Source organism: Saimiri boliviensis, chromosome 16, assembly GCF_048565385.1.
Source record: "Saimiri boliviensis isolate mSaiBol1 chromosome 16, mSaiBol1.pri, whole genome shotgun sequence".
NCBI lineage: Eukaryota > Metazoa > Chordata > Mammalia > Primates > Cebidae > Saimiri > Saimiri boliviensis.
Window position 1 is genome coordinate 47,774,670 of NC_133464.1, and position 27,956 is coordinate 47,802,625.

Below are 27,956 nucleotides of genomic sequence, written 5' to 3' on the forward strand. Positions count from 1 at the left end.
TCTTCTAGAGCTCAAGTAGAGAGCTCAGCTGGGACATGGAGAGTCATAATTCATAAGGTTTGTCCCAGCTGTTTTTTGTGTGTAATTTGATTAAAAGCTGTCTATCACTCCTGAGCTAGGCTTTACAGCACAGTCATTTCTACTTTACTTAGGATGAGACATTTGAAGTATTTGTCCAATACAAGGTCAGTCATGAAGCCTTTACTCAGAATGAGAATAATAGCCCTACACGTTTATTTCCGGAGATTCACCCATCTTTACCCTTAAGTATTTTCTATTTTCCTTCTTGCGGTGGGAAAGAAAGGGTTATGAGTTCTGGACATAATATTAATGTAAAATATTTGAAAAGAGAGAGAACTGTGTGCCTCAGCCTTCCTACCCTTACCTGACTTTTTTCTCCTTGTTTATTTTGTTTTTGCCCTTTTCATATTTAAAATCTCACATTTCTATATATTAGAATCTATTAGTTAGAACTCTAATCCTCTTTTTACATTAAAATTATGTTTTGTTATGATGATGAATCACATCATATGCTGTACTTAACTAAGCTCCTTTAATGGCTTCTCAGTACTCTTACAGTAAAATCCAGACTTGTCAGGGAGTATAAACTGTAAATTACCTAGCCCCTAGAAATATTTAACCTCATCTTATTTCACTCTTATTTCCATACACAGCACATCAGTTACACCAATCCTCCTTTCCTAAAATAGTTACAGAAATTGAAACAATTTGTGTGTGTGTGTGTGTGTGTGTGTGTGTGTGTGTGTGCGTGTCTATTTTCTAAATCTGAGTGGTCTTAAAAAAATAACATCCTGATACTGGTGAGGTGGTGCCTGCCTCTAATCCCAGCTATGTGGGAAACAGAGGTGAAGGATCACTTGAACCCAGGAATTTGAGATTAGGCTGGGCAACATAGACTCCCACTCCAACTACAAAAGAATAAGAAATAAACACAACCTGGCAGTGAGAACATCTAGCATCTATATACTGGTTTCTAAATACCATTTCCCAGCAAAACAAAACAAACCTCTTGAAAAAATTCTTAACTCTGGGACTGTGGTCAGGAAAGCGTAAGGTGAGCCTGTAATATGTTGTGCCAGAAAATAATGAATTGCAAAAAAAAAAAAAAAAAAAAAAAAGGAGTGAATTAAAAGATTATGAAGGTTATTTTCAGCAATAAAATAAGCCATGTTGCTATTGGAGTAAAACATAAAATATAAAATAAATATCCATGACCACATAAAGCTATAAATAATAAGGGAAGTGAATTAATGGCAAAGAAAAAAATTCTTTAGAATTCAGAACAATGAAAATAAAAGGAATTGTAGCCATAGACAATCACTAGTGGCAAATACAACATTAAGAATTACTGCAGCCAAGAATAATTAAAGAATGTTAAATTTGGTGCACAAAAATAATAAACAGGATATTTTCATAGTGACAAAAATTCTTCCCTCAAGATAGTGCTAAATTACAAATGAAAAAACAGAAATATATGGTAGAGAATTCTGACACATACATCTCAATAAAATGTTCTAATATTTCTAGGAAGGAGACATGTCAACATTATTTACTGACATAATACCCTGGGAAGAGCAAAACATCACTTCTCTTATACCTGCCAAAATTGCACAAAGTCAGTCTAATTTGAGGAAACATCATATAGATTGATACCAAGGGATATTCTACAAAATAATCAACCACTACTTTTCAAGAGTGTCAAGGTCATATAAGACAAGTAAAATTGAAGGACTATTCACAATTGAAACAGGCTAAGGAGGAATGACAATTAACTGTAATGGACAATCCTGGACAGATCCTGGGTCAGAAAAAGGACAATATTGGGGAAGCTGTTAAAATTTGAATGAGGTCTGTGAATTAGTTAATAATATTGTATCATTGTTAATTTCCTAGTTTTAATAAGTGCACTATGATTATATAAGATGCTAACAGTATGGGAAACTTGCATTAAAGAAATACAGGTTCTTGAAATAGAATTTTTGTAACTTTCTTCAAAAGATCATATTACTTTTTTGCATAAAAATTATCTAATAACTTCCTACTTCACTCATAGCAAATTTCAAGAATATTAACATGGCTTACAAGATACTACATGATCCAGACCTAGATACTTCTCTGACGTCAATCTTTTTTCATACTTCATTGACACATTGTCTTTATTTGTCCCACACAGTTCTAATTATGTCTCATCTTGCCTAAAGCTTTTGAAATATCTGTTATTTCTTGTCTGGAAGTCATTTCCCCAAGTACCCAAATGGATCACTTTCTTATGAAATTCCTTCAGGTTTCTTAAAACCCTATGACATAAAATAACAGTCCTTGTACCTCATTATCACTTACTATCCATTTGACTGGCTTTATTTTGCTTCATAGGACATACCATACCTTGATATATTGTGTCACCAGTTTTAATTTTTGATTCCTTCCTCGTGCATCAAGCAACTAATTGTTTGAAGACACACAGTTCTTTCTAATTAAATAAGACACTTCTTGGAAAGAGAATGTGAGCATGTGATTACATTCCCAATTTCATATTCTAACTTAGTAGAGCCACAGGATTACTAGTAGCAAAGGAAATTTTAGAATAAGTAATGTTTCTTCTGAGTTAACAATCATGTGTACCCTCCCAAGAGGCATTTTTTCCTACCTGTCACTTAATGAAGAGGACTCTGAGGCCTCGCTGATTCACATTATGAAGGAATGATACTTTTTAAAATAGGAGGAAGCCCATGTGACAAGGAGCATTTGTGGTAGATGGTAACATAAGAACATAGGCCAGGCTCTGTGGCTCATGACTGTAATCCCAGCACTTTGGAAAGCTGAGGCAGGCAGATCACCTGAGGTTGAGATTTTGAGACCAGCCTGACCAACAAGGAGAAACCTGTCTCTACTAATAATACAAAAATTAGATGGGCATGGTGGCACATGTCTGTAATCCCAGCTATTTGGGAGGCTGAGGCACAAGAATCAAGAATTGCTTGAACCTGGGGGGCAGAAGTTGCAGTGAGCCGAGATTGCTCCATTTCACTTCAGCCTGATCAACAAGAGCAAAACTCCATCTCAAAAAAAAAAAAAAAATAAAGGTTAATATAAGTTGCTGAGATTTCAGTTTGTATTTTATAACACCTAGAATTACCTAAAATAATGAATTTTTTTTTTTTTTTTTTTTTTTTTTAAGTAGAGCTTAGCTAGGTCATAGGCTTAGTCGGCAGCATAGAAAATAAAATCATTTTGAGATAGACAGGTGGGAGGGCATCCCCAGAGAAACTCCAACCAGCCTGCTGCGCACTTAGGTGGAGCCTCCGGAAGTTCACGTGCCATTTGCTGCCGGGAGGAGCTTGGCCCCGCCTCTTCCTGTGAGGAACCTGGATTCAAACTGCTGAGTGGGAATCCTCTAGTGGAGGGACTCTGGGCTTGCGAGAGTCCCTGTTTCCCGCTCCCCCCACCCTTTTTGCCCAATAAAATCTTGCTTCACTCACCGTTTAAAATGTCTGTAAGCCTGAATTTACGTGGCCAGAAGACAAAGAATGCCCTTTTATGGCTCAACTAAGGAAAAATCCTGGAACTATTTCTGACACAACATTCAAGGCTGAGTATGTACTCTCTGAAATATATACTCTCTGAGTATATACCTCTAAGGAAACATGTTGGAAAGTAGAATGCTAGTTATCTGTTTTTCCTAGTAAAAAATAAACCTGTGACTTTTGAGCATTAATAAAATAGCTCTCTAGTCATAAACTTGGAAAGACTAAAAGCTGACCACAAAAGTGTACATCACTTCATAAAGTCATACGTTCCTATTTTGACTTCAGATGTTGCTAAGGAGAATAAAGCACAAAGGAGAATTCTCTGTTTGCATAGCAGAGCAAAGAATCTTGGGGGAAAAGGGATGAGGGAGTTTCTACTAAAAATAAGAACTGATATCTTGCCTAAATGGGGGGCTATCATCTTCGCACTGCCATGCAACTCAGACAGCATCATTGTTATGAAGCGTAAGTGTTGCATGGCCCCAGTTCTTTTTTCAAGTGTCGTGTTGTTCCTGCTTGCATTAGTTTTAGCCACGGTTAATTTTCCCGGCTCTACTCCTATAGATTCAGAGTTGGAGGGGCAGATATTTATCTATTTTAGCTTACAGTTTGCTACCTTGAGAGAACCACATCGACCTCTTGTGGAGATGACTCTTCATGACCTGGACTTTAAATTGGATACAGTTATTAGAGAAGATTTGAGTTGTCATCTTTGGGGAGAGGACACAATGTTCTGTCTGTGAGAAAAAAAGTCAAAGAGGTATTTGTTCCTTGCAGTATGGGACAGTTGCAATAACAGCTGATGATAATGAGTCTTTATTTCTCTCTACAGAGTATAATTTTGCTTGGAAGCAGTTGTGAAATCAGGAGTGACATTTCCCCGTAGTCCTAAGTGGTGCTCTGAAACTCGTTCTCATCGATGGATGTAAGAAAAAGTGATTTTCCCCTTTCTAACTGAAGCAGGTAAGAGACTGCTGTGGTTTTTCATGTTCTTTCTTCATTGGCCATCTAGGTGTTAAGTTCATTCTATGGTGACATAAACAAGAAATAAGCTTTTATTTGTTTAATCTAATTTGGATTTATCCATTACGGGAACTAGCATTACTTGAATTAAGTATCATATTAGAATGTTAGCTTCATGAAAACTGTGTTGTTGTTGTTCACTGCTTTGTCCACGCATGTGGAACTGTGAGGGGTACTAAATAAATAAAGGTAATAATGAATGAATCGAAGAAGAAAAGGTAGAGGAAAACTAAAATGTATTTATTACCAACTTTTTATTTTTCTATGTGCGAATATTCAAAATAAGAGTAACAATATGCCATTCAATATCAGCATAACTGAGAAGTCTATGCCATTATAATAATCTGTATTATAAGAAGAACCTATAAATTATAAATCACAGCTCTTAAAACTCCACATATTTAAATGTATGTTTATGTGCACGCACATTGTTTTGTTACTGTTTTTGTTCTTACTTTAGTTTGCCAATGGCAGATTGAAAAAACTTTATTGAAACCCCATAAATGTGTACATTGTTGTTTGGGAATGGAAGTTTCTCAAACAAAAGTATCACACTCAGGGTTTTTTTAGCAAATTTAGAATAGACTTAGAATTTAACTTTTAACAAATGTGAAATCTCAGCACATTGCTTGGTACACAGTAGTATTACATAAAATTTGTATAATTTTATTCGCCTCTTAAGTAGTGAGGAAGAGAGCACGCTAATTTATTTGTATTCTTTATAAAAATAAGAAAATCATATTCAGGGATTATTTATCAAGTTTCATGTACAGTTAAGCCATCATTTCACATATATAATGTAGGAACACGAATGTTGAATGCCTTGCAGAAAGTCATATAGCTAGTCTGTAATACAGTGATCTTGAAACTTGTGTTGTTTTCCCCATTATGTTACTAAGCAAGCCTGAAGAGTCATTATGTTCCCGTAAGTAAATGTCTGATAATGCTGTCTACTCCTCACTCTAACACAAAACACTGTGAGCAGAAATTTTCTAGTTTCCTTAACTAAGATGAATTTGTTAGAGCTTGTTATAGTATAGGCTTTGTACATGACTATTCATGCAACAAAAGAATTGAATTTATTTTAAAAAAGAATTCTTCCAAGGCTCTTATAGTAAACATTATATTCTTTCAATATGATTCAAAAATGATAATACATTTTTGTTAGACACCTGAAAAATAATGCATATGCCTTTGACAACAAAAATTACACAGTAGCCTCAAATGAAAACAACATCTCTAGATCATCTAAGCTTTAAGATTACTAGATAAACCTTAAAATAATCTTAATAGCAAGGAAAAAAAGAAATTAATTATAAACCTAACCCCCAAAATACACTATTACAAGACAGTTTTCCAGTTTTACAGGTGGTCTTAGACTGGCGCAGTTCCCTCTTTTCTTGCTGGTTTTATTTTTTCCAGGAATAACTATAGAATGCCCTGGGAATATAATATCTTGAGTAAGAAAGTACTGTCTGAAATAGTGCAGGACTGTTTTTGACACTCTTATGGAATGTAATATCTTGAGTTAGGAGGGAAAGGTTCAGGAAAGCCCAGTCTTTGTTCCTCTTTCCCCTGGAAGCAGAATGCCCATCAAAGCATTGCCCAGCATGTCATATGACTCCTGATTTGTATAACTTAGTGTGGGCCACCTTTTAGGGTTCTTCAGCTGTGGTGCAAAGTGGATCATGTGAAGTCAAGACTTCCTGTATCCTGGGAGGCTTTCTTGAGTCTTAGGAGACCCGTTCACACTGGATTCTAGGGTGTATTTCCACTTGTTGTAAATCCACTTCATGTAATTTGTGTATGAATATGTTCTGTTTCACTAAACTCACACAACTTGGTAACCAGTGCATGATAGACCTGCTATAAACTTTGACCATTTTTTTTTCCTAAAAATTAAAAAGATGCTTTTGCCTATTTGAAATCAATTTAAAGTAAAAAGACATTGTTTTCTTTTTCATTGCATAAACCCAAAGATATTATAATGCAGCTTGGTAAAATGTCCTTAGCATTTAAAGTAATTTTTTAATATAATTCAATGATTTTTTTTCAAAGAAAATCAGTGATTTTCCTCCAAAGGAAAACAGTCACACAATCATGGAACATTAGATTATGTGCGTGCCAACCAAAGAAAGCCAAGGACCAGATGGATTCACAGCCAATTTTTTTTTTTCTTTGAGACAGACTCTTACTCTGTCTCTGGCTGGATTGCAGGGGCACAATCTTGGCTCACTGCAGCCTCTTCCTTCTGGGTTCAAGTGATTCTCCTGCCTCAGCCTCCCAAGGATTAGGGATTATAGGTGTGTGTCACTGTGCCAAGCCCAGATTCTAACAGATGTACAAAAAAGAGCTGGTTCCAATTCTAGTGACACTATTTCAAAAATCCAGGAAGAAGTACACTTACTTAACCCATTCCGTGAAGCCAGCATCACGCTAATACCAAAACATGGTAAAGACACAATGAAAAACAAACTACTGGTCAATGTCCCTGATGAACATAGATACAAACAAATCTTCATCAAAGTACTAGCAAACTCAATACAACAGCAAGTCAAATGTTAATTCACCATGATCAAGTAGGCTTCATTCCTAGGATGCAAGGCTGGTTCAACATATGCAAATTAATAAATCTGATTCACCACATATTGCTTTTAAATAATTAAAAGCAAAAACAAACTGATCATCACAATAGACACTGAAACATTTTTGGGAAATTTCCAACATTTCTTCCTGACCAAAACCCTCAAGAAACCGAGCATCAGAGTAATGTCCCTTAAAATAATGAGAGCCATCTATGACAAACCCACAGCCAACATCCTGCTGAATGGGCAACCATAAACATTCCCCTTGTGAATTGGAACAAGACAAGAATGTTCACTCTCAGGAATCCTATTCAACACAGTATTGGAAGTGCTAGCCAGAGCAATCAGGCATAAAAGGAATCCAAATAGGAAAAGAAGTCAAACTATCTCTCTTCCTGGTTGATACAATGCTATACCTAGAATAATTATGGAAACCATAAAGACTCTGTTAAAAGGCTTCTGGAACTGATAAATTTCAAGGTACGAAATCCATGTACAAAAATCAGTCGCATTTTTATACACCAATAACATGCAAAGTGAGAACCTTATCAAGAATTCAACCCCATTTTAAATATCCATTAAAAAATATTGAGAAATAGATCTAACAAGGAGATAAGAGATCTCTACAAGAAAAATTAGAAAACACTGAAAGAAATTAGAGATGACATAAATAAATGGGGAAAACAATCTATTGGTTATGAATTAAAAGAATCAGTCTCATTAAAATGTCCATACTACTAAAGGCAATTTATAGATTCAACGTTATTTCTATCAAACTACTAACATCATTTTTCATAGAACTAGGAATTAAAAAAAAAAAAAAAAGATCTTAAAGTTCATGTGGAACCACAAAAGAGCTTGAATAGCCAAAGCAATCCTAAGCAAAAAGAACAAAGCTGAAGGCACCAAATTACTCACATGAAACTAAATTATAAAGCTACACTAACCAAAATAGCATGGTACTGGTACAAATACAGACTTATAAAGCAATAGAACAGAATAGAGAGTTCAGGAATAGAGTCACACACCTACAGCCATATGGTTTTTCACAAAGTCAACAAAAATAAGCAATGGGGAAACAATTTTCTATTCAGTAAGTGGTGCTGGGATAGCTCGCTATCCATATACCAAAAATGAAATAATACCCCTACCTTTCACCATATATGAAAATTAACTCAAGATGAACGGAAGTGTTAAATTTAAGGTCTCAAATTATAATGATCTGATATGGTTTGGCTCTGTGTCCTCACCCAAATTTCATCTTGACTTGTACTCCCATAATTCCCATGTGTTGTGGGAGGGACCTGGTGGGAGAAAATTTGAATCATGGGGTGGTTTTACACATACTATTCTCATGGTAGTGAATAAGTCTCAGAAGATGTGATGATTTTATCAGGGTTTCTGCTTTTGAATCTTTGTCATTTTCTCTTGCTGCTGCCATGTAAGAAGTATATTTTGTCTCCTGTTGTGATTCTGAGGCTTCGCCAGCCATGTGGAACTGTAAGTCCAATTAAACCTCTTTTTCTTCCCACTCTCAGGTTTGTCTTTATCAGCAGTGTGAAAGCTCACTAAGACAGTGAATTGGTACGGTAGAGTAGGGCATTGCTGAAAAGATATCCAATAATGTGGAGGCAACTTTGGAAGTGGGTGACAGGCATAGATTGGAACAGTTTTAAGGGCTCAAAAGAAGGCAGGAAAATGTGGGAAAGTTTGAATCTTCCTAGAGACTTGTTGAATGGCTTAGACCAAAAGCCTGATAAAAATATGGACAATAAGGTCCAGACTGAGGTGGTCTCAGATGGAGATGAGGAACTTTCTCGGAAATGGAGCAAAGATGACTTTTCTTACGTTTTAGCAGAGACTACTGGCAGTTTGCTCCTGCCCTAGAGATTTGTGGAACTTTCAACTTGAGAGAAATGATTCAGGATATCTGGCAGAAGAAATTTCTAAGCATCAAAGTATTCAAGAGGTGATTTGGGTGCTGTTAAATGCATTCAGTTTTGTAAGGGAAGCAGAGCATAAAAGTTTGGAAAATTTGCACCATGACAATGCGATAGAAAAGAAAAACTCATTTTCTGAGGAAAAATTCAAGCTGCTGACTGCACAAATTTGCATAAGTAAGGAGGAGCCTAATGTTAATCCCCAAGACCATGGGCAAATGTGTCCAGGGCATGTCAGAGGTCATGATGGCAGCTGCTCCCTTCACAGGCCTCGAGGTTTCATGTGCCGGGCCCAAGGTCCCCATGCTGTGTGTATCCTAGGAACTTGGTGCCCTGTGTTCCAGCTGCTCCAGCTGTGGCTCAAAGGGGTCAATATAAATCTTGGGCTGTGGATTCAGAGGGTGCAAGCCCCAAGGCTTGGCAGCTTTCATGTGGTGTTGAGCCTGCAAGTGCATGGAAGTCAAGAATTGGGGTTTGGGAATGCTTGTCTAAATTTCAGATGGAGTTGAGGGACTTTCTCAGAAATGGAGCAAAGATGACTCTTGTTATGTTTTAGCAAAGAGACTACTGGCATTTTGCTCCTGCCAGTGGAAATGCCTGGATACCTAAGTAGAAGTTTACTGCAGGGCAATGCAGAAGGGAAATGTGGGGTCAGAGCCCCCACAGAGAGTCCCTACTGGGGTATTACCTACTGGAGCTGTGGGAAGAGAGCCACTGTCCTCCAGACCCTAGAATGATAGATTCTCTGACAGCTTGCACCATGCCCCTGGAAAAGCTGCAGATACTCAATACCAGCCTGTAAAGGCTGCTGGGGGCGAGATTGTACCTTGCAAAGCCATGGGGCAGAGTTGCCCAAGATCATAGGAACCCAACACTTGCATCAGTGTGACCTGGCTGTGAGACCTGGAATCAAAGGAGATCATTTTGGAGCTTTTAAATCATCTGGATTTCAGACTTGCACGGACCCTGCAAATTTATTCCATTTAGAATGGCTGTACTTACCCAATACCTGTGCCCCCATTGGATCTAGGAAGTAACTAGCTTGCTTTTGATTTTACAGGCTTATAGGCAGAAGGGACTTGCCTTGTCTCACATGAGACTTTGGACTGTGGACTTTTTGGTTAACACTGAAATAAGTTAAGACTTTGGGTGACTGTAGGGAAGGCATGATTGATTTTGAAATGTGAGGACATGAGATTTGGAGGGGCCAGGGCAGAAACATATAGTTTGGCTGTGTGTCCCCACTCAAATGTCATCTTGAATTTAGCCATAATTCCCATGTGTTGCGGGAGGGACCCAGTGGGAGATAATTTGAATTATGGGAGCAGTTTTCTCATGGTAGTGAATAAGTCTCCTGAGATCTGATGGTTTTTATCAAGGGTTTCCACTTTGGCATCATCCTCATTTTCCCTTACCGCCACCATGTTAAGAAGTACCTTTTGCCTCCTACCATGATTCTGAGGCCTTCACAACCATGTGGAATGCTAAGTCCAGTTAAACCTCTTTTTCTTCCCATTCTCAGTTATGAAAGCATGAAAATGTGCTAATACAGAATCCTAGAGAAAAATCTAGGAAACATCATTCTGGACATCAGCTTTGGGTAAGAATTTAGGACTAGATCCTCAAAAGCAATTGCAAGAACAACGAAAATTGCCAGCTAGATTCATTAAATTTTATATCCAAAAAGGCTATAATGTCATCAATATGATGAATAAACATGGTTTGATTAATAAAATATTACTAAAAATTTTTAATGAATAATAGAATCATAGCAAGTCACCTCATCTTAATCTTGTTCCCAAAACAGAATCTTTCTAATTTTTACTGTTCTTTAGTAGGCTGTGCCTCCATATTTCTAAGTAAAATACTTCTATTTTTAATTTAGAAAATGTAGATTTTATTTATTTGTGTCATTTTGTAAGAATGAGGTTTATCTCTGTTTCAACTTTGTGATGTATTCCTTCTCCAATTCCTTGGGCAGTTAGATTATAATTTTAGTTGATCATTTGTATGTGTTTATATTAATATGACTGTGTAAATACTATACAGCAGAGGGCTGAATGCTAAATGTCCTGTTTGTTATCATGAGATTGATAATTTCTTCACTGTTATTTTGATATCTTTTTGTTAAGTTCTTAATTATTCTCCATTCTTCTTAAATATTTGCCAGTTTTTGCCATATTCTTTCATATTCATTATTTTGAGATTTATCTTGCCTATTTGTCCGATTTCCTGAATCTTGTGTCTTCCTTCATTTTTGCTTTATATTTATTTGGTGAAGAGTGTTCTTCATGTATTCTAAGGAAAGAAAATCGCAAATCTGAATTATCCAATTAGAATTTAATTTGATAAATTATCTAAAAATTTATTACTTTAATTAACTAAATTTTTTTAATTGACAAATTAGCTAAGTTTAAAAATAAATTTTTCTCTCAGAATTTTGAGGCCATTTTACATAGGCCTTTTTTTTTTTTTTAGAATTCAATGCTGCTTTTTACAATCCACATATTATTTCATTTCTCATTTTAACCTATGTACCTTTTCTTCTATCTTCCTGAAAGGTGTTAGCATTTCTAGTATTCTAAAATAATGTAATAATACCATTAGATGGTTCTTCCCTTTTTCTTATATTGTATACAGCATTAAATAAACCTTTAAATTTATATATAACTTTATATTAATTCTGTCAACTTTTCTTAGTTTACTTCATTACTGTTTGCTTCCTTCTGGATTATCTGCAATTCCTGAATCTTCTGTTAGTCTGGATATTGGATCTCCTGGGTTAATTAAATACTTATACTTATTTTCCTTCAAGAAATAGATTTTAACACTAGATTATTCTTGCACATTATTTCTGTTTCTGTTGCCTAGTTTTTTTTTTATTTTAAAGCTACATACAAAGAATTGCTGAACTTCTTAGTTCCATCTTCCAAATTTCTTAGCACTTACGAAGTTTATATGTGTGTATGCATGTGTAAAATTTCTGTACCACCTGAATATAGTAAGTAATTCCCTCTGCTTTATATTCTTCTTCATTAATTCTTTTCTCTGCTGCATGGAGTCTGTTGTTTAATTCTCCACTAGTTTTTTTTTCTTTTTAATAAACATTTTTTTTTTTTTTTTTTGAGACGGAGTTTCGCTCTCGTTACCCAGGCTGGAGTGCAATGGCGCGATCTCGGCTCACCGCAACCTCCGCCTCCTGGGTTCAAGCAATTCTCCTGCCTCAGCCTCCTGAGTAGCTGGGATTACAGGCACGCGCCATGATGCCCAGCTACTTTTTTGTATTTTTAGTAGAGACGGGGTTTCACCATGTTGACCAGGATGGTCTCGATCTCTCGACCTCGTGATCCACCCACCTCGGCCTCTCAATGTGCTGGGATTACAGACTTGAGCCACCGCGCCCGGCTAATAAACATATTTTTATTACCAAAAGTTACTTTTGGCTATCTTTCTTAAATCTATGTTATTTTTCACAATCATTAAAAAATGCGTTTATCTGAATATTATAATCTTATTAATCTGCATAGTCTCATTCAAATAGGGCTTTTTTTTTAAGATTGTAGAGTATCAACCACATTTTTAATGAATACTAATGATGAATACCCTGTGTGTGCACATTGTAATTATACATGACACTGTCTCTTAAGAGTAGTTTTACCATTTTCTTCTGCCAGAGCCAGTAAACTTAACACCAGCTCAGGGAAAATTCCTTGAAATTATCCTTTAAGATTTATAGCAGTTTATTTGCCAATCATATGTACTTAATTTCTCAGGAGAGTTTTTCCATTCTCTAATATATTTTTTTACATTTTATATTGTTTTTGTTCTTTATTTCTTAGGACATAAATATGTATTTGTTCATTTGTTTGTTTTTAGTTAACCTTTATGCATGCAAGAATGGCTCTGTTTTCTCCAAGTTAATTTTGTAATGGAATGGTTTTGGGTTTTTTGGCTTTTTCTTGTTAGATAATTCCCTAAAATACCATGATATTTAGCTCTTGCTTAATTCACTTTATATTGAAAATCAGGGCATAAAAATCTTTGATTGAAAGTTTGCTTTCAGAGGAAACACCTATCGGCTTTTAGTCAGTGATGAGAGTGCCCACCAGATATACTTAATGTCTTTTTTCCCCTGTGATTCCAGCTATCTTTGTCTGAAGGCAAATCTCTTGTCTGCTGCCATTCTTAGTATTAAAAAAATATATAGTGAGTGATTAGGTTCACTGTTCATGATGTAGAATTTTGCTTGTTATCAGAAAGTTTCCTTAGCCACAAATAAGACTTTTGCATTAAAGTATCAAGCCTTTTTGTGGCCAATTCTGTGTTTTATAGTCCCAGTTTTCCATATATACCGATGCTTTAAACTTTATTTTTACTTTAATGGTGCTTCAGAAGGGGAAAAAAATTAAACACGTATATGGCCAAATTACCATCCTTAATTACAAGTCATATTTAGACATAATTAGAAATTGTATTTTTTTCTCAATCTTTGCACTAGGACACAAGCCAAAACTAGGAAGAGCTAAGGGACAACTTTCTGCTTAGATGGCTATAAATTACCACAGCTGTGGAATTAATCATAGATTTTCTCTATTAAAAGGAAGCTGTGTTAAAACAGATATTATATCTTTAATCCAAAAATATTTATTCGATTCTTTTCATATTTACATGTTCCTCTTTTACCCCCTGATCTACTTCAGGTAAATTTAGGTACTATGATTGAGTTACTTAAAAAACATTTCTGTAATATGGTGTAAAGCCACATCATACAGGACATCACTCATTTTTGAACGTCAATATCACTTTGGAAATAATTTGTCTGTTTATCTCCCATCACTGCTAAACTACCATTTAAAGAAGAAATCAAATTTTTGAAGATAAATGTCTAATTAATGTCTATATAATATCTACTATAAACCTTATGATAGAATCACCTAATTCCAAGAAGCCAGTCTTACGGACTTTCACAGAGACTCTTCCCTACAGTGAAAGTATATTCACTTTCTTTAACTACCCACAATTTTAGACGTTGTCATACTATTGGCAACTGGTAAAAGAATCAACCCAGGTCACCCAAGTGAATCGGCTGGGTTTCTTTTGGTCATTCAAATATTGCTACAAAGCTCTACCAGCAAATACTATCTTTCAGAAAAAGTCATTAAAAAGTGGGATCAGATCTGCCATTCCATTTATTACATCATTACTACCTTTTCATTTTCTATACCTTGTACATCTCTGAGCTCTTTTAGGGAGACAAATATTAAACATCAGTAATTCCATTCTGTAATCATTTCTGGTTTTGAATTCTATAGTTTACTAGTTTGGGCCCGCTTTTCAGTTTATTTATAATTTATAAATTATTCACAAGCTTTGAAATTAATTTAAAGAAACGGTAAAATTTCAAAAATAGGTGTCCTCAATTATTTTAGTATACTTTAGTGTTTATTAATCTTATATACTCTACTTGTCACTCTAGCTATGTGACTTGCTCACTTCTACACAACCAGTTAATAATCAGAATCCATAATCAAAAATAAACCTTTAAAAAATTTAATGAGTATTTGATAAAGCAGTTAAAAGGAAATTAACAAATCCATGTCAAAGTTAAATGGTGTTTTAGGTTTTTTTTGAGGAGGGGGTAGGGTTATTGTTTTTATTGTTTTCTGGAGAAAGGGTCTCACTCCATCACCCAGGCTGGGGTGCAGTAGTGCAGTTACAGGTAGTGAGCTGTAATCAACCTCAGCCTCAACATCCTGTGCTCAAGTAATCCTCTCACTAAAGCTTCCCAATTAGCTGAGCCTATAAGCACATGCCTCATGCCCAGCTAATTTTTGTATTTTTGGTACAGATGAGGTTTCACCATGTTGCCCAGGCTGTTTTTTTTTTTTTTTTAAATAGCAATAATGAAATTATTCTAATGGGTTGTATGCATACAGGATAGTAACTGAAGTGTTTGCTACTGAAGCAAATGACATATAAAGAATATTATTGTAATTCAATTACATCACAAAGAAAAAAATAAAGCATTAAACTACCAAATGGAACTCAATAAGAAACACTTGTTTTCAAAAGCAGGACTGTTTAATTCAAAATAATATTTTCTTATTTTTGTCTACAAAGCAGGATTAAAAAAATAATAAAATTCATTCACTAACAAATATTGAAGAACACTCTTGACAGCACTGGATTTATCATTAGGTGGACTACCAGGAGTTTTTCCAACAAAGCAAAATCCTTTTATTATACTCCTTTACACATTTACTGAAATTGAAATGAAAGGAAACTTTTTTTTTTTGTACAACAAATAAGTACCAAATATTAAATTGTTATAGCATTGGCAGATTTAAAGATGCAATATCAAATTATGGGAAATAAAGATTCTTCCTTGGGAGTAGCATTTATAAACTCTATATGTAGAATAGTGTTTACAAATTGTGGTAGACCATTTCTTTGTTGGAAGCACATTCTTTTAGATAGAGAACTTGGTTTCAGAGCTTCTTGATGAACTCCTTGCTATGTATTTGACCCTTCTGAAGATCTATCACTATGCTTCTATGAGCTGTGTAATAACAGTAATGGCAACTAGATATTTGATTTTATGACAAAGGACTACATAATGTGAAAGTTGTCAAGCTGCAGAAGGTGGAGGCTATAAAAAATACACTGGGATGAAAAGCTCTATATATTCTCTTGGTAGAAAACTGCTGTATAATAAAGCAACTACACTAAGATAAAAATATGCATTTCCATAAAAATATCATTATTATGAGAAACATATCATCTTTCTTGTCATCATACCATTTTGAAGACAATCTTGAAGAATCTATGACTATAACTGAACTTTCACTGCATGGAAGAGTGATACTATGAAACCTGACAACTGACCCATATTCAATTCAGTTTGATTCAGTTCAACAAATATTCACTGAGCACCAAGTGCAAGGCATTGGACCAGTCATTTTCAGAAGCACTCTGACGAATAAGGTGTGCAATGATAAATAAAGAGATGTCATTTCCTCCAATGGAGAAGATGACTGACATACATTTATGTATACAGCAATATGGAATGTTGTAAAGGAAAAAAAGCTTTGGAGAATGTTAAATTTTTCATGAAATATATATGTATCAATATAAAGTGAAAGAATTCATAAGTACATTATCTACATAAGCACAATCTAGGAAGTAGAATATTGGCTGTGATGTTACTCGAAGAGCTATGCCAACTTATGACCTTCTGAAAATAGTAATAAATAAATATGTAATTGAAAATGATTAGCTGTGTTATACAGTAGGGTTTTCTCATTAATTTGAAGTTTTTCTCATTTAACAGAGCTAGTATGATTTGGAAAATCATGATGTTACCATGGACATTTGTGTAGATTGTCATGGGAACAATTTAAAGTGGCACTTCACCCTAACCTAAAGGGTAAAATAAAGTTTTAAAAATGATATAGAGGATAATCTATGACCTAAAGACAAATAGGCATTATCTGGAGAAATAATACAAGGAAAAGCACCAGGTAGATGTTGATTATAAACCAGAAACAAGCAAAATCATAAAACTTCTTGAAAATGATAATGCAACCCTGGAAGGGGGTTGTAAAAGCATAAAGGTCTTAGTGAGGTTTATAAGTGCATGAACATTTTTTAAAGGTAGGAGAATTTTAAGTGAGAAAAAGATGTAATCAGATTTTTCTTTAAAATGAAACATTGGCTGGGCGCAGTGACGCCTGTAATCCCAGCACTTTGGGAGGCCGAGGCTGGCAGATCACTTGAGGTCGGGAGTTGGAGACCAGCCTGATCAACATGGTGAAACCTTATGTCTACTAAAAATACAAAATTAGCCAGATGTGGTGGCAAATGCCTCTAATCTCAGCTATTTGGGAGGCTGAGGCAGGAGATTCACTTGAACTCAGGAGGCGGAGGTTGCAGTGAGCTGAGATCATGTTACTGCACTCCAGCCTGGGCAACAAGAGCAAAATTCCATCTCAAAATAAATAAATAAGATAAAATAAAATAAAACATTTGCATTGACTAATTACATAGTTGAAGAGATATTTAGCAATACTATTTAGCGATACTGTGAATAAAATATTTTTCACGTTTATTGGTATTGGGATTTGAATATTGACTATAATAGTTATGGTCCTGAAATCTTCAGATTGAAAGAATGTAGTTGGGATCAAAACTCGGTAGAAAGCATGTCAGTTTTATAAGTCTTTTCTAATTTCTATAAATATTATAGCTGACTCTGTCCCCAAAGTAAGAATTTAAACTTTGAGGGAAACCTACTGGATTTCTACTGGATAATATGGTAGAATTCCTACTGGATAATCCTGAGGAATTCCTATTGAATAGATAAAAATAGACATTTAAAGTATCTAAAATTGATAAGTTTAAATACTTTAAAGGTAAAATAGATATTTAGATTTTAAAGTTTTCCCCAGATGACAAAGGAATGAATAATGATTTATGTCTGGCTTTCTACCAAATACTTTTTGACTGATTTCCTCAAAAGATAAAAATGAGCTTTCTTCTCTTGTCTTGCCTGAAGCAGAAAAAGGCTGACTCAGTTTGGGATTTTCCCCTTATTCTTCCCCAGATTGTTATATCCTACCTTCATTTTCTCCTCTTATCTTGTGACTATCTTCCACATTATTTTTTTGAAGGTTGAAGTTTGAAGGACAATTTGCTCTCTATGATTTTAGTAAACTTGGTGAACCATCACAACACTTTTGAATATTTTATTACAGAAAGAAGTTAAAACACTTCATGCCGAAATTGATTTAAATTTCCAAATATTATATTCATTTAATTTTAAACCAATTATTTAATATATTCTACTTATTTTGTAATATATAGCAAAGTTATAGTGAGATCTTTTCCACGCTAAACACTGTTTTGTAATATCGATATATAGATTTTACTCTATATAAATGCAGGCACCTAAGCTCAAATCAGTTGCTCTATTCTAATGATTTTAGACAGCCCTCATGTATTTAATATCTCTGAACAGTACATTTAAAAATGGCCCAAGATAGTAAATTTTGTAATATATGTATTCATCACAACATAAAAATACCCATGTGTATACCATGAAGAAAAGACTCAATTATTTGCTTTAAGAATATATTATAGCTGCATATACAAAAATAAGTGATTAAAAATTAAAACATTTATGTACACATTGCTTTTATCTACACATCACCAAATAATTTATCTTCTGCTAAAATGTCTTTATACAATATAAAGTCACATCCTATCAAAAATGTAAATGTAGAGTGAGTTAAGATTAGGTTTTATCAATTGTACACAATACAATATGTAAATAATTATCTATATCAAATGGGAGAGTAGTCAAAATATACAGTGGTGCATTAAATGATGGTGAAGGTAGCACACTGTGTTCTCCTCTCATATTTCCTAACAAAATGACTAAAAGTAAAGTGGCTCCAGTAATTTCAAGGTTATACTACCTGTTCCAAATTTGGAAATTACTGTGGGAGATGCTAAACCAAAATTTTTGGCAGAAGCATAGAGATCTTTTATTTAGATTTCTAATAAACTAGAACCTTTTCAAAGAGCATAACATATCATCAATCCCCCATAGTTAAATAAAATAAGGGATTATATCACCTATTTATTTGATTCTAGTATGTACAAACAATAGCAGAGTGTTGAGTTCTTTGTGGTTTCTATTTTCCTCTAGAGAGTAGCTGCTGGTTCTAGTAATTTCAAATACATAGAGTCATTTTGATCAGAATACATTCACTTACAACACTGATTATGCCAATCTGTTATGAGATGCACAGATAAGAAGAGAATTGAATTTAGCCAATCAAGTTTTACCAAGGAAACTATAAAATTATTTTTCTGTACCTTTATTGGTTTAGTTTTAAATGTTAAATGGTAGTTGAAAATTATGTTAGAAATTACCTAATTTACAAGTACTACTTTACACTGGAAAAGCCCACAATAACATCTTTCTTGTTCTAGTATTTCTACTATATAGAAATAGGAGAAGCCATAATATAATATATTTCTAGCACTCTCTGTAAGTTGAATAAAGATAACCAATTCAAAGTAGCTATGAATGTTTTGTTTAAAATTTGCTATGCTTTTTATTATGGAAATAACAGGGTTAAAAGAAGTCTCTTGTACACACACATACACACACACGCACACACAAACACAAATGTAAATTGTTTATATTAACAAAATTTTATTGACTATCATTTTATATGAAAAATTAATAAAATAGAATACAAACTATTCAGTTAATACATTTAAGCTAGAGTGTTGTAATATCTACTTTGTCTTACATCTAATATAGAAACATAATATGCTTAGCTATGTATACCCATGTATATCTGTCACCCTTGAACTCTGTTTCTTTAATTTTTGCATGATTTTTTAAAATGAATTTGACTGGTAGACATTAACTTAATTGGCATTTGGCTGATCTATATAAATGCCAGCAGTCTTTTATTCTCCTGAATAAAAGAAGAACCTGTATAACTAAGGAAAGTGGTCACGATTATTTACTGTGCTTATTATCATCAGTGTATATACCTTGAGGTTTTACTATCTAATGTGATATGTTGCTTTAAATCGTTGCCTTAATATGTAATACAAAAAAGTACATTAGCCTAAAAAGATCTATTGATATATCATAGAAAGTATTAGATTAGTAAATGTTTGGGGAAGACTCTACTATGTGTAGTATAATATAGTATAGCTGTCACATAAACAATTTAGTTTAAAGGCATTCAAATTTGATAATTTCATAATAATTTGTTAAGAAATAGGAAGAAGAGAATTAAAACCACAAGTTAGACTACTAAAATATGCTCTTTATAGTCAATTAGACATATGTTACTTGTTAATTAGCTTTTTGTCAGAGTATAATTTTATGATAGTCAGGATTTTTAGATTGTATTTCAATCAAAGATCACTGACAAAACTCACACTGCTTGATTTAAAGTTTGGCTCTATGCACATGAATGAGCCTGACCTTAAGTCTCACTAACTAGGTTTAGGGTAACTCTATATCTAAGGATTCTAAAAGAATGCGAAAATATTTGATTGATTCCAAAATAATTTATTTTTATATGAAGGTTTCATAAGTATAATGATAAGGAATGTGAACTCTGTATATTTTAACTATTTTAACTTTACAACAATGAAAACAAATTAGAAAAATATAACAAACATTAAACTTCATTATTTATATTTTTTAATGGAATGTCATTTAAATTCATGTTGAGAATTATTACCTGAACAGCAGATTATGTAGATGCTCATATCATACGGATATATTCTGCTTGCTCCATTGGTTAAAACAGGGACTGGAGTACTGAGAATTGTAAAATAAGTGTTTATTCTAAAACTAAAACACTAGTTCACATTCCCTTATTGGGAAGGTGCTTTGACATGGGAAATGGCTCTGGGAAGAACATGCCTTACTTCCTGTTGGAACTGAGGGACTGACATAGGAATCTGTTCTCTATGGCATGTGAGAAGATTCCACAAAATGTGGAGCCTGTGACTAAAGAATAGTCAGCCTAAGAAACATTTTAGTTGCGAGAGTAGAAAGTGATTGCCGTGGGTAATTTTCCAGGGTCTTGGCAAAACCAAGTGAGTATATTTTAAAAAGAAATAATATCACATATGGATGAGTAATTTTTATAGAGATGATTAATGAGCTTCTATGTAGAAGGAACAAAAAAGGATCCAAGAGTTTCAGAATTTATAAATATATGTTAGTAATAATTAGCAGTAATTTGAGTCAAAGCTGTGAAACCCAGATGGCTGTAGAATCACTCCTTGAAATTGATCATAAAATTTTGTATTCTTTTAAATGATCTAAAGAACTTCTCGCTGAAAGGGCATGAGGAAGATGACAATGACACTCAATCATATAATCTGCATTAATTTAACCTTGAATTCTCAGATGTTCCTTGCTGTTCTGACATGGAGACTTTATCAAATTATTTGTTGTCGGTGACATAGCAAGTCACTTAAGCCTAGCAACAGGAACATAGTTTCAGAGACCCAGCAGCTAAGAAAGTAAACAAGTTCATTCAAAAAACAAGTGTCAACTAAAAAATGACAGCCATTATCTATTTCTGTCCAAAATAATAACTAAATACTATTCCACAAATTAATCTACTTATGATTTTTAAATGGTAAATAATCAAGGAAGTTTTGGAAATTATTTTGTGAAAAGTCACTTTTCCTTTCATCATTGTTCCTTTGTTTCCCAGCTTCTCTCCCAGAAGCAACTGTTTCTTATTCATCTCGTTTCTTCTGTATCTTTTTAGAGACATTCTCAGCACAGACATGGAGATAACATTAACAAGGCAGGTGGATCACCTGAGGTCAGGATTTCAAGGCCAGTCTGGCCAACATGGTGAAACCCCATCTCTACTAAAAATGCAGAAAATTAGCTGGTTGTGGTGGTGCATGCCTGTAATTCCAGCTACTTGGGAGGCTGAGGCAGGAGAATTGCTTGAACCTGGGAGGCAGAGATTTCAGTGAGCCAAGATTGTGCCACTGTACTCTAGCCTGGGTAGCAGAGTGAGACTCCATATCAAAAAAAAAAAAAAAAGTAAAAATACTAAAAAAAAAAAAAAATCAGTAAGAAAAACCAAAATGAGTCGTTATTTGCATTGTATGTCTATCATGACTTTCATCTAAGAGTTTTGTTGTTTTATTTTTTAAGACAGAGTTTGCTCTTGTTACCCAGGCTGGAGGGCAATGGCGCAATCTCGGCTCACCGCAACCTCCGCCTCCTGGGTTCAAGCAATTCTCCTGCCTCCAAGAGTTTTTTAAGGTAGAAAGTTTGTAGATTAGGTGGTCCCTCAAAATTTATGCCATAAAATTCTCTTCTCCCTAAACCTGCAATATTGTGACTGCAACCTCAGAAGTGGGGCTAGCACATTATGACTTGACACCTAAAATACTTACAGAAGAAATAATTATATGTCACCTCTGTTCATGTCACAGTGTAGTATGAATGGGCAAGAATTAAAACACCCAAATCATATTACATTATAAGCCATATATATGCATTTCTTCAAAAACATTTATCAGCATTTACTTTAACTAGAAGCATTCTGCTATTTTCTGGGATAAAGAAATAAACAAGACAATATATATGCACCAAAGAGATTAAGAGTTTTGAAGGAAGATAGAAAAGCACATATTCACTCATTCTTTATTTAACCACTTGCAGCTTCATTCTTTCATTTAACTTGTAGTTTTAGAACTAAAATAGAGAATTATGCTAGCATGCAGATGGTGGAGTCAGAATTAATAGATTCTGAAGTCTTTGTCTTATTCAGAATTAAGGTAAATGTATTGATTAATATTTTATTAAGATGAACATACATAAAAATTTAAAATAATATTAAAGCTGTTATGCAATCTAGCAGAGAGCAGCCGATTTATATATAAACATGTTAATATACACATTCATATGACTTTAAGCTCAATAATAGATAATTTTCTAAAATAACAGAAAAATACAGAAAAATCAAACAAATGATAACAAAATTAGACAATAATAACAGAAAATATATTACATGCCAATGCCATTTATGAATATATATGTAAAAATACTAATGAAACAATTAGGACAGAGAGTATAGAAATATATTAAAAGAAAACAGTCAAGAGAAATTAGAAGACAAACCAGAGTGGAAAATAGAATTTGCTAAAGGCATATCTAATCATAAACTGTTACTGAAAATATCCCCAAAACACTTAAAACTTTACATTAGGGAAATGAACAATAATTTTTAAAATAGAGAAAAATAACTGAACAGATGTCTCATCAAAGAAGATATACAAGTAATGCCAAATAAGCATATGAAAAGAAGCTTAATATGATGTTATGAGGGAACTTAAAATTAATTAAAGTAACAATGACATCATAACTACACATCTATTAGAATGGCCAAAATCCACAATGCTGATAGCAAATGCTGGTGAGTATGTGGAGCAACGGTAACTCTCATTCCTTGCTGGTGAGAATCCAAAATGGGACAGCGGCTTTGACAAATAGTTTGGTGGTTTCTTAAAAAACTAAATGTACTCTTTCCATATGATCCAGCAACCACACTCCTTGGTATTTACTCAAAGGAGTTTAAAACTTAGGCCCACACAAAAACCTGCATTTAGATGTTTACAGAAGTCTTATTGATAACTGCCAAAACTTGAGTAGGTGAATAAATATGGTCTATCCAGATAATGAAATATTATTCAGTGATAAAAAGAGGTAAGGAGTCAAACTGAAATGACGCATAGGAAACTTAAATGCATATTAGTGTAAGAACTCACTCTCAAAAGACTATATAGTATACAATTCCAGCTATATGACATTCTTTTTCTCTGGAAAGGCAAAACTATAGGTAGAGTGAAAAGATCAGTAATTTGCGGGGCTTCTCAGAGAGAGAGATGAATAGACAAAGCACAAAGGTATTCAGGGCAGGAAAACTATTTTGCAAGTTACTATAGTAATGGATACATTGTAGTCCAAATTTTTATACATTTGTCTAAACCAATAGAATATACTGACTTTAAAAGCAATAAATTATTAAAATGCCCATACTCTCTGAAGTAATACCATTGACGCTTTTATTAGCCATGGAATAAAACAATTTTAAAGTTCAGATAACTTTAAAAGCAAAATTATAAACATTGAATGATTAACATTTCAATAAAACACAAATTTAAGGATTTTATTATCAATAAAAGGAAAACGATAGATAATATCCAAAGTATATAAATACACATGTGAGAAACAAGAAGCATTGAAAAGTGTATAGGAGCCGTAAAGATGAAAAATAAAAAAGAAAAATATGCAAGTAAGAATATAACAGTTTTTAGACATCTAGAAGAATCTTGTTTCTTTTACTGTTCTTGCATCAGTAAACCTGCTTCTGAAAATATTTGCTTACAGAGATTTTCTGAAAAACCTTGGTTTAATATATGTAGTAGGTTTAACTTTTCAGTCTTTATATTTGAATATGGCTTTTTTGTTGAATTAGACATATCCAGAGATCAATCATTTTTATTTTACTCTGATAAAAAGAATCAATAATATCTGATAATTTCTTTTTTGGTGATTGCTGTATGTTGAAACCTAATCCTCATTGCAATAATATTAACAGGTGTAGGCCTTCAGGAGGTTATTTGGTCATGAAGGTAGAGCCCTTGTGAATGGGATTAGTGCCTTCATAAAGGAGAACCAAGGGAGTTAGTTTGACCCTTCTGCCATGTGAGAATGCAGTAAAAGCACACATGGTATGAGGAAAAGGACTTCACTAGATACTTAATCTCCTGGTACGTTGACCTTCAACTTCCCTGCCTCCAGGACTGTAAGCAATATATTCTACTGTTTATAAATTACCTAGTGTATAGCATTTTGTAACAGCAGCCTGGACAAAGGCCATGATACTGAAAGGCTCAGAACTCTCCTGTTATCTTTGCTAGAATACAAACTTACCCAATTTCAATGTATTTAGGGGTGCATTGGATGGTTGGTGAGACTAGGCAGTCTGTAGTTCTTGATGGCAAAATGAAAAGTGCTGAGTGTTACTATGGGTGAAGATATTTCATGTAATGTCACAGTTGTTAGTCACTTAGAGTCTGACTTTCTAAGGAGAAAAAGTATGGGTTTGGTAGAGCTGAGGGAAGAATTATAGGCCATAAGAGATGAAAGAAGACTGTTAGTTTAATTAAATATAATTTGAAATTTTCTTCGTATTTGTTGAAACTTTCCAAAGATTGTGCAAGATAAGGCAGTCTTTTATTGATTTCAATGTGATTTTAGACTTAAAACTCCATTTACATATTTCTTCTTTCTGTTCACCCCTTTCATAATTTGTCAGGTTCTTATGAAATATAACGTGTTCTCAGTACACTGTTCAGCACCATGAGTGGTGGACTGGGAAAGGACACAATGGAAGATTTTAGAGTGATGTTTTTTATATCTTGATTTTGATAATGAGTATGTTCAAGAATATATGACTTTGACAAAAAAACACAGAACGTATACTTAAAATTGGTGCTTTTTATTGTAAATATACATCAATACAGTTTATTGTATTAAATGATGCTTTGAGTTTTTTTCATGTGTTTCAAGGACCAATAAGAGATTGGAATTCATACCTCAGAAGTAGGCATGTTTGGTTTAAGCTACATTGTTCATGGAATCGTATTTTTGATCTTTAAAATCTTTCACCTTGGAACTGCATATAAAACATTAGAAGAAAAATTAGTGCCATTTCTGCTAGGCTAACTATTGGTTATTTTAAAGTGGCTTACACTATAGAATGATAAGTGTTGTCAAAAAATATTGGCAGAGAGAGTATTTTAATATGGGATTTATAAATTGTTAGACATTTTATTATAACAGCTTCATAACTCACATCATGTGTGGAGAATGCAGTCTTGGTTAATGGTCATTTCAGCAGAGACTGGGAATAAAATGAAAACATAATCAAGATGAAGAATCTCTTATATATTTTAGTTTGACTTAGAAGAACATATACATGTTAGTAAGAAAATTGCAAGGAAGTAATTCAAAATAAATTATTCAACTTTTAAAGAGTAATATTATTGAAGTTGTAGAAACATTTTGATTATATTAAATTGCTTCTGTTAATTATTTCATTTATAGATCAGCAAATAACTTTTATATCTTTAGGCAGACATAGGTTCTGTATTAGAGTTCTCTAGAAAAACAAACAATATTATCTATATCCATCTATCTATATGCCTATCTATAGTCTATCTACAGAGATGTTTATTATTAAAGATACCCCATCTGATTATGGAGGCCTAGAAATTCTACCTATTGCAAGCCAGAGAATTAGGAAAGCAGGTGATGTAATTCAGTGAGTCCAGAGGTATGAGAACCTGGTAAGCCAATGGTGTAACCCTCAGTCTGAAGCTACAGGCTTGAGAACAGTAAGGCTGGGAAGAATGAGGCAGAGAACCAGCTCTGATGTCCAAAGCAGGACAAGACAAATGTCTCAGTTGAAGATTGATGTACAGGGTCAAAATTCATCCTTTTTCTACCTTTCTGTTTTATTCAGGCCCTGAAGGAATTGGATGAAGCCCAGTCACCTTGGTGAGGGCATAGCTTTTTACTCAGTTTACTAATTCAAAGGCTAATGTCTTCTGAAACACCCTTATAGATAGATGCAGAAAGGATGTCTTATCAGCTATCTGAGCATCCCTTAGCTCAGTCAAATTGACACAAAAAATTAACAATTATGATTCCTGTACTTACCAAGCAGGCACTCTAAAGGGGAAGTATAGTAAGTTAATTATGCTGTAATTAATGTTTGTGACAAATGCTGATAAAGAAAAAATAAAGTGCTAATAGAATATATTACAGAAAAATTTCACTTTGAGAATATCTTCTAAAGAAGTGACTTAAGCTGAGCAATAAATTTTATGTATGAATATATAAACTGCTTTTCAGCATACAATATTAACTACAAAGGTGTCAATTTTGCCAAAAGATGACTTTTTTGAAGAATAGTGCATGTTGAATGTTTAGTTAATACCTATTCTTATTTGAATAGGCATTTTTTACATTGGACTGAATTTTAAGATGACTTCAAATGATAGTTTTGGCTGAGTAATAACTTCCTTTTATGTACTATTATGATATGTGATACTATTTTAGAGAAAGAATGACACTAGGAGCACTTTTGAAAACTTAATTCAAAAAAAAGTTAAAATGGAGTTTTTAAAATATACTATTTTATAGCAATGGTAATACTATATTATTAAACACATTTTACAATCAATAATTTTGAATAAAATCAAATAATAACATGTTTTATGCATATGTTGTATCAGTTTCCCATATTAAAACAAAAATATATTTTCATAGAAGCTCTCTTCATCTTGATGTGCCACGGATCTAGCTTGTTTTAATGTTGTGGTCTTTGGGGAAATATTTAGAAGAAAGTCAGTGGATTTAGTATTAATTAATTTGTGACAACACAAACATATGGTAATTTTATAACATTATCTTCATAACCTTTATCATGTGTGGAGAATCCATTCTGACCTAGCAATTGTTTCAGCAGAGGTTGGGATTATGAAGAGAACATGATCAAGATGAGAAATCACTTATGATATTTTTCAGTTTGATTAGGAAGACCAGATGAATGCTAGTAAGGAAATTAGAAGGAAGTACATTCTGTAACCAAATGTTCATATTTCATTAAGTCTCCCTGAATAATTTTTTAAAAGTAAAATTTTCTCTTCTTACATATTAAATTAAAATAATAAAGTCTGAAATTATGTTTGCAATATTGTTAGGGATTGTGTGGCATATGGAATGTTCCAAGACTACAATAATAATTACAATAACTATTTTATTAACCGGTAACAGATAATAATATTCATCATATTGTCCTGCTTTGTTAATTTTCAAATCTTTAACTAGAACTTGTGTTTCTTAAGTTCAAGGTCTTTTTTCTAGCATAGTGTTAGTCACACTTAGTAGGTGATGGGTAAATGTTTGTTTCTTTCATTTATTTTCTTAAAAAATTCTTTAGGCTCGGCCGGGCACAGTGGCTCAAACTTGTAATCCCAGCACTTTGGGAGGCCGAGGCGGGTGGATCACGAGGTCAAGAGATCGAGACCATCCTAGTCAACATGGTGAAACCCCGTCTCTACTAAAAATACAAAAAAATTAGCTGGGCATGGTGGCATGTGCCTGTAATCCCAGCTACTCAGGAGGCTGAGGCAGGAGAATTGCCTGAACCCAGGAGGCGGAGGTTGCGGTGAGCCAAGATCGGGCCCTTGCACTCTAGCCTGGGTAAAAAGAG

The 27,956-nt window shown here is 33.8% G+C and overlaps 1 long non-coding RNA gene across 1 annotated transcript in view; it reads left to right on the top strand.

Annotated features, from left to right (window-relative positions):
* Nucleotides 1–4,418: 4,418 nt before the first annotated feature.
* The window catches only part of LOC141581539 (uncharacterized), a 225,234-nt gene continuing 201,696 nt past the window's right edge, over nucleotides 4,419–27,956 (top strand). Inside the window, exon 1 of the long non-coding RNA XR_012514237.1 lies at nucleotides 4,419–4,511. This is a non-coding gene — a long non-coding RNA (uncharacterized LOC141581539). The remainder of the gene's footprint in view (nucleotides 4,512–27,956) is intronic.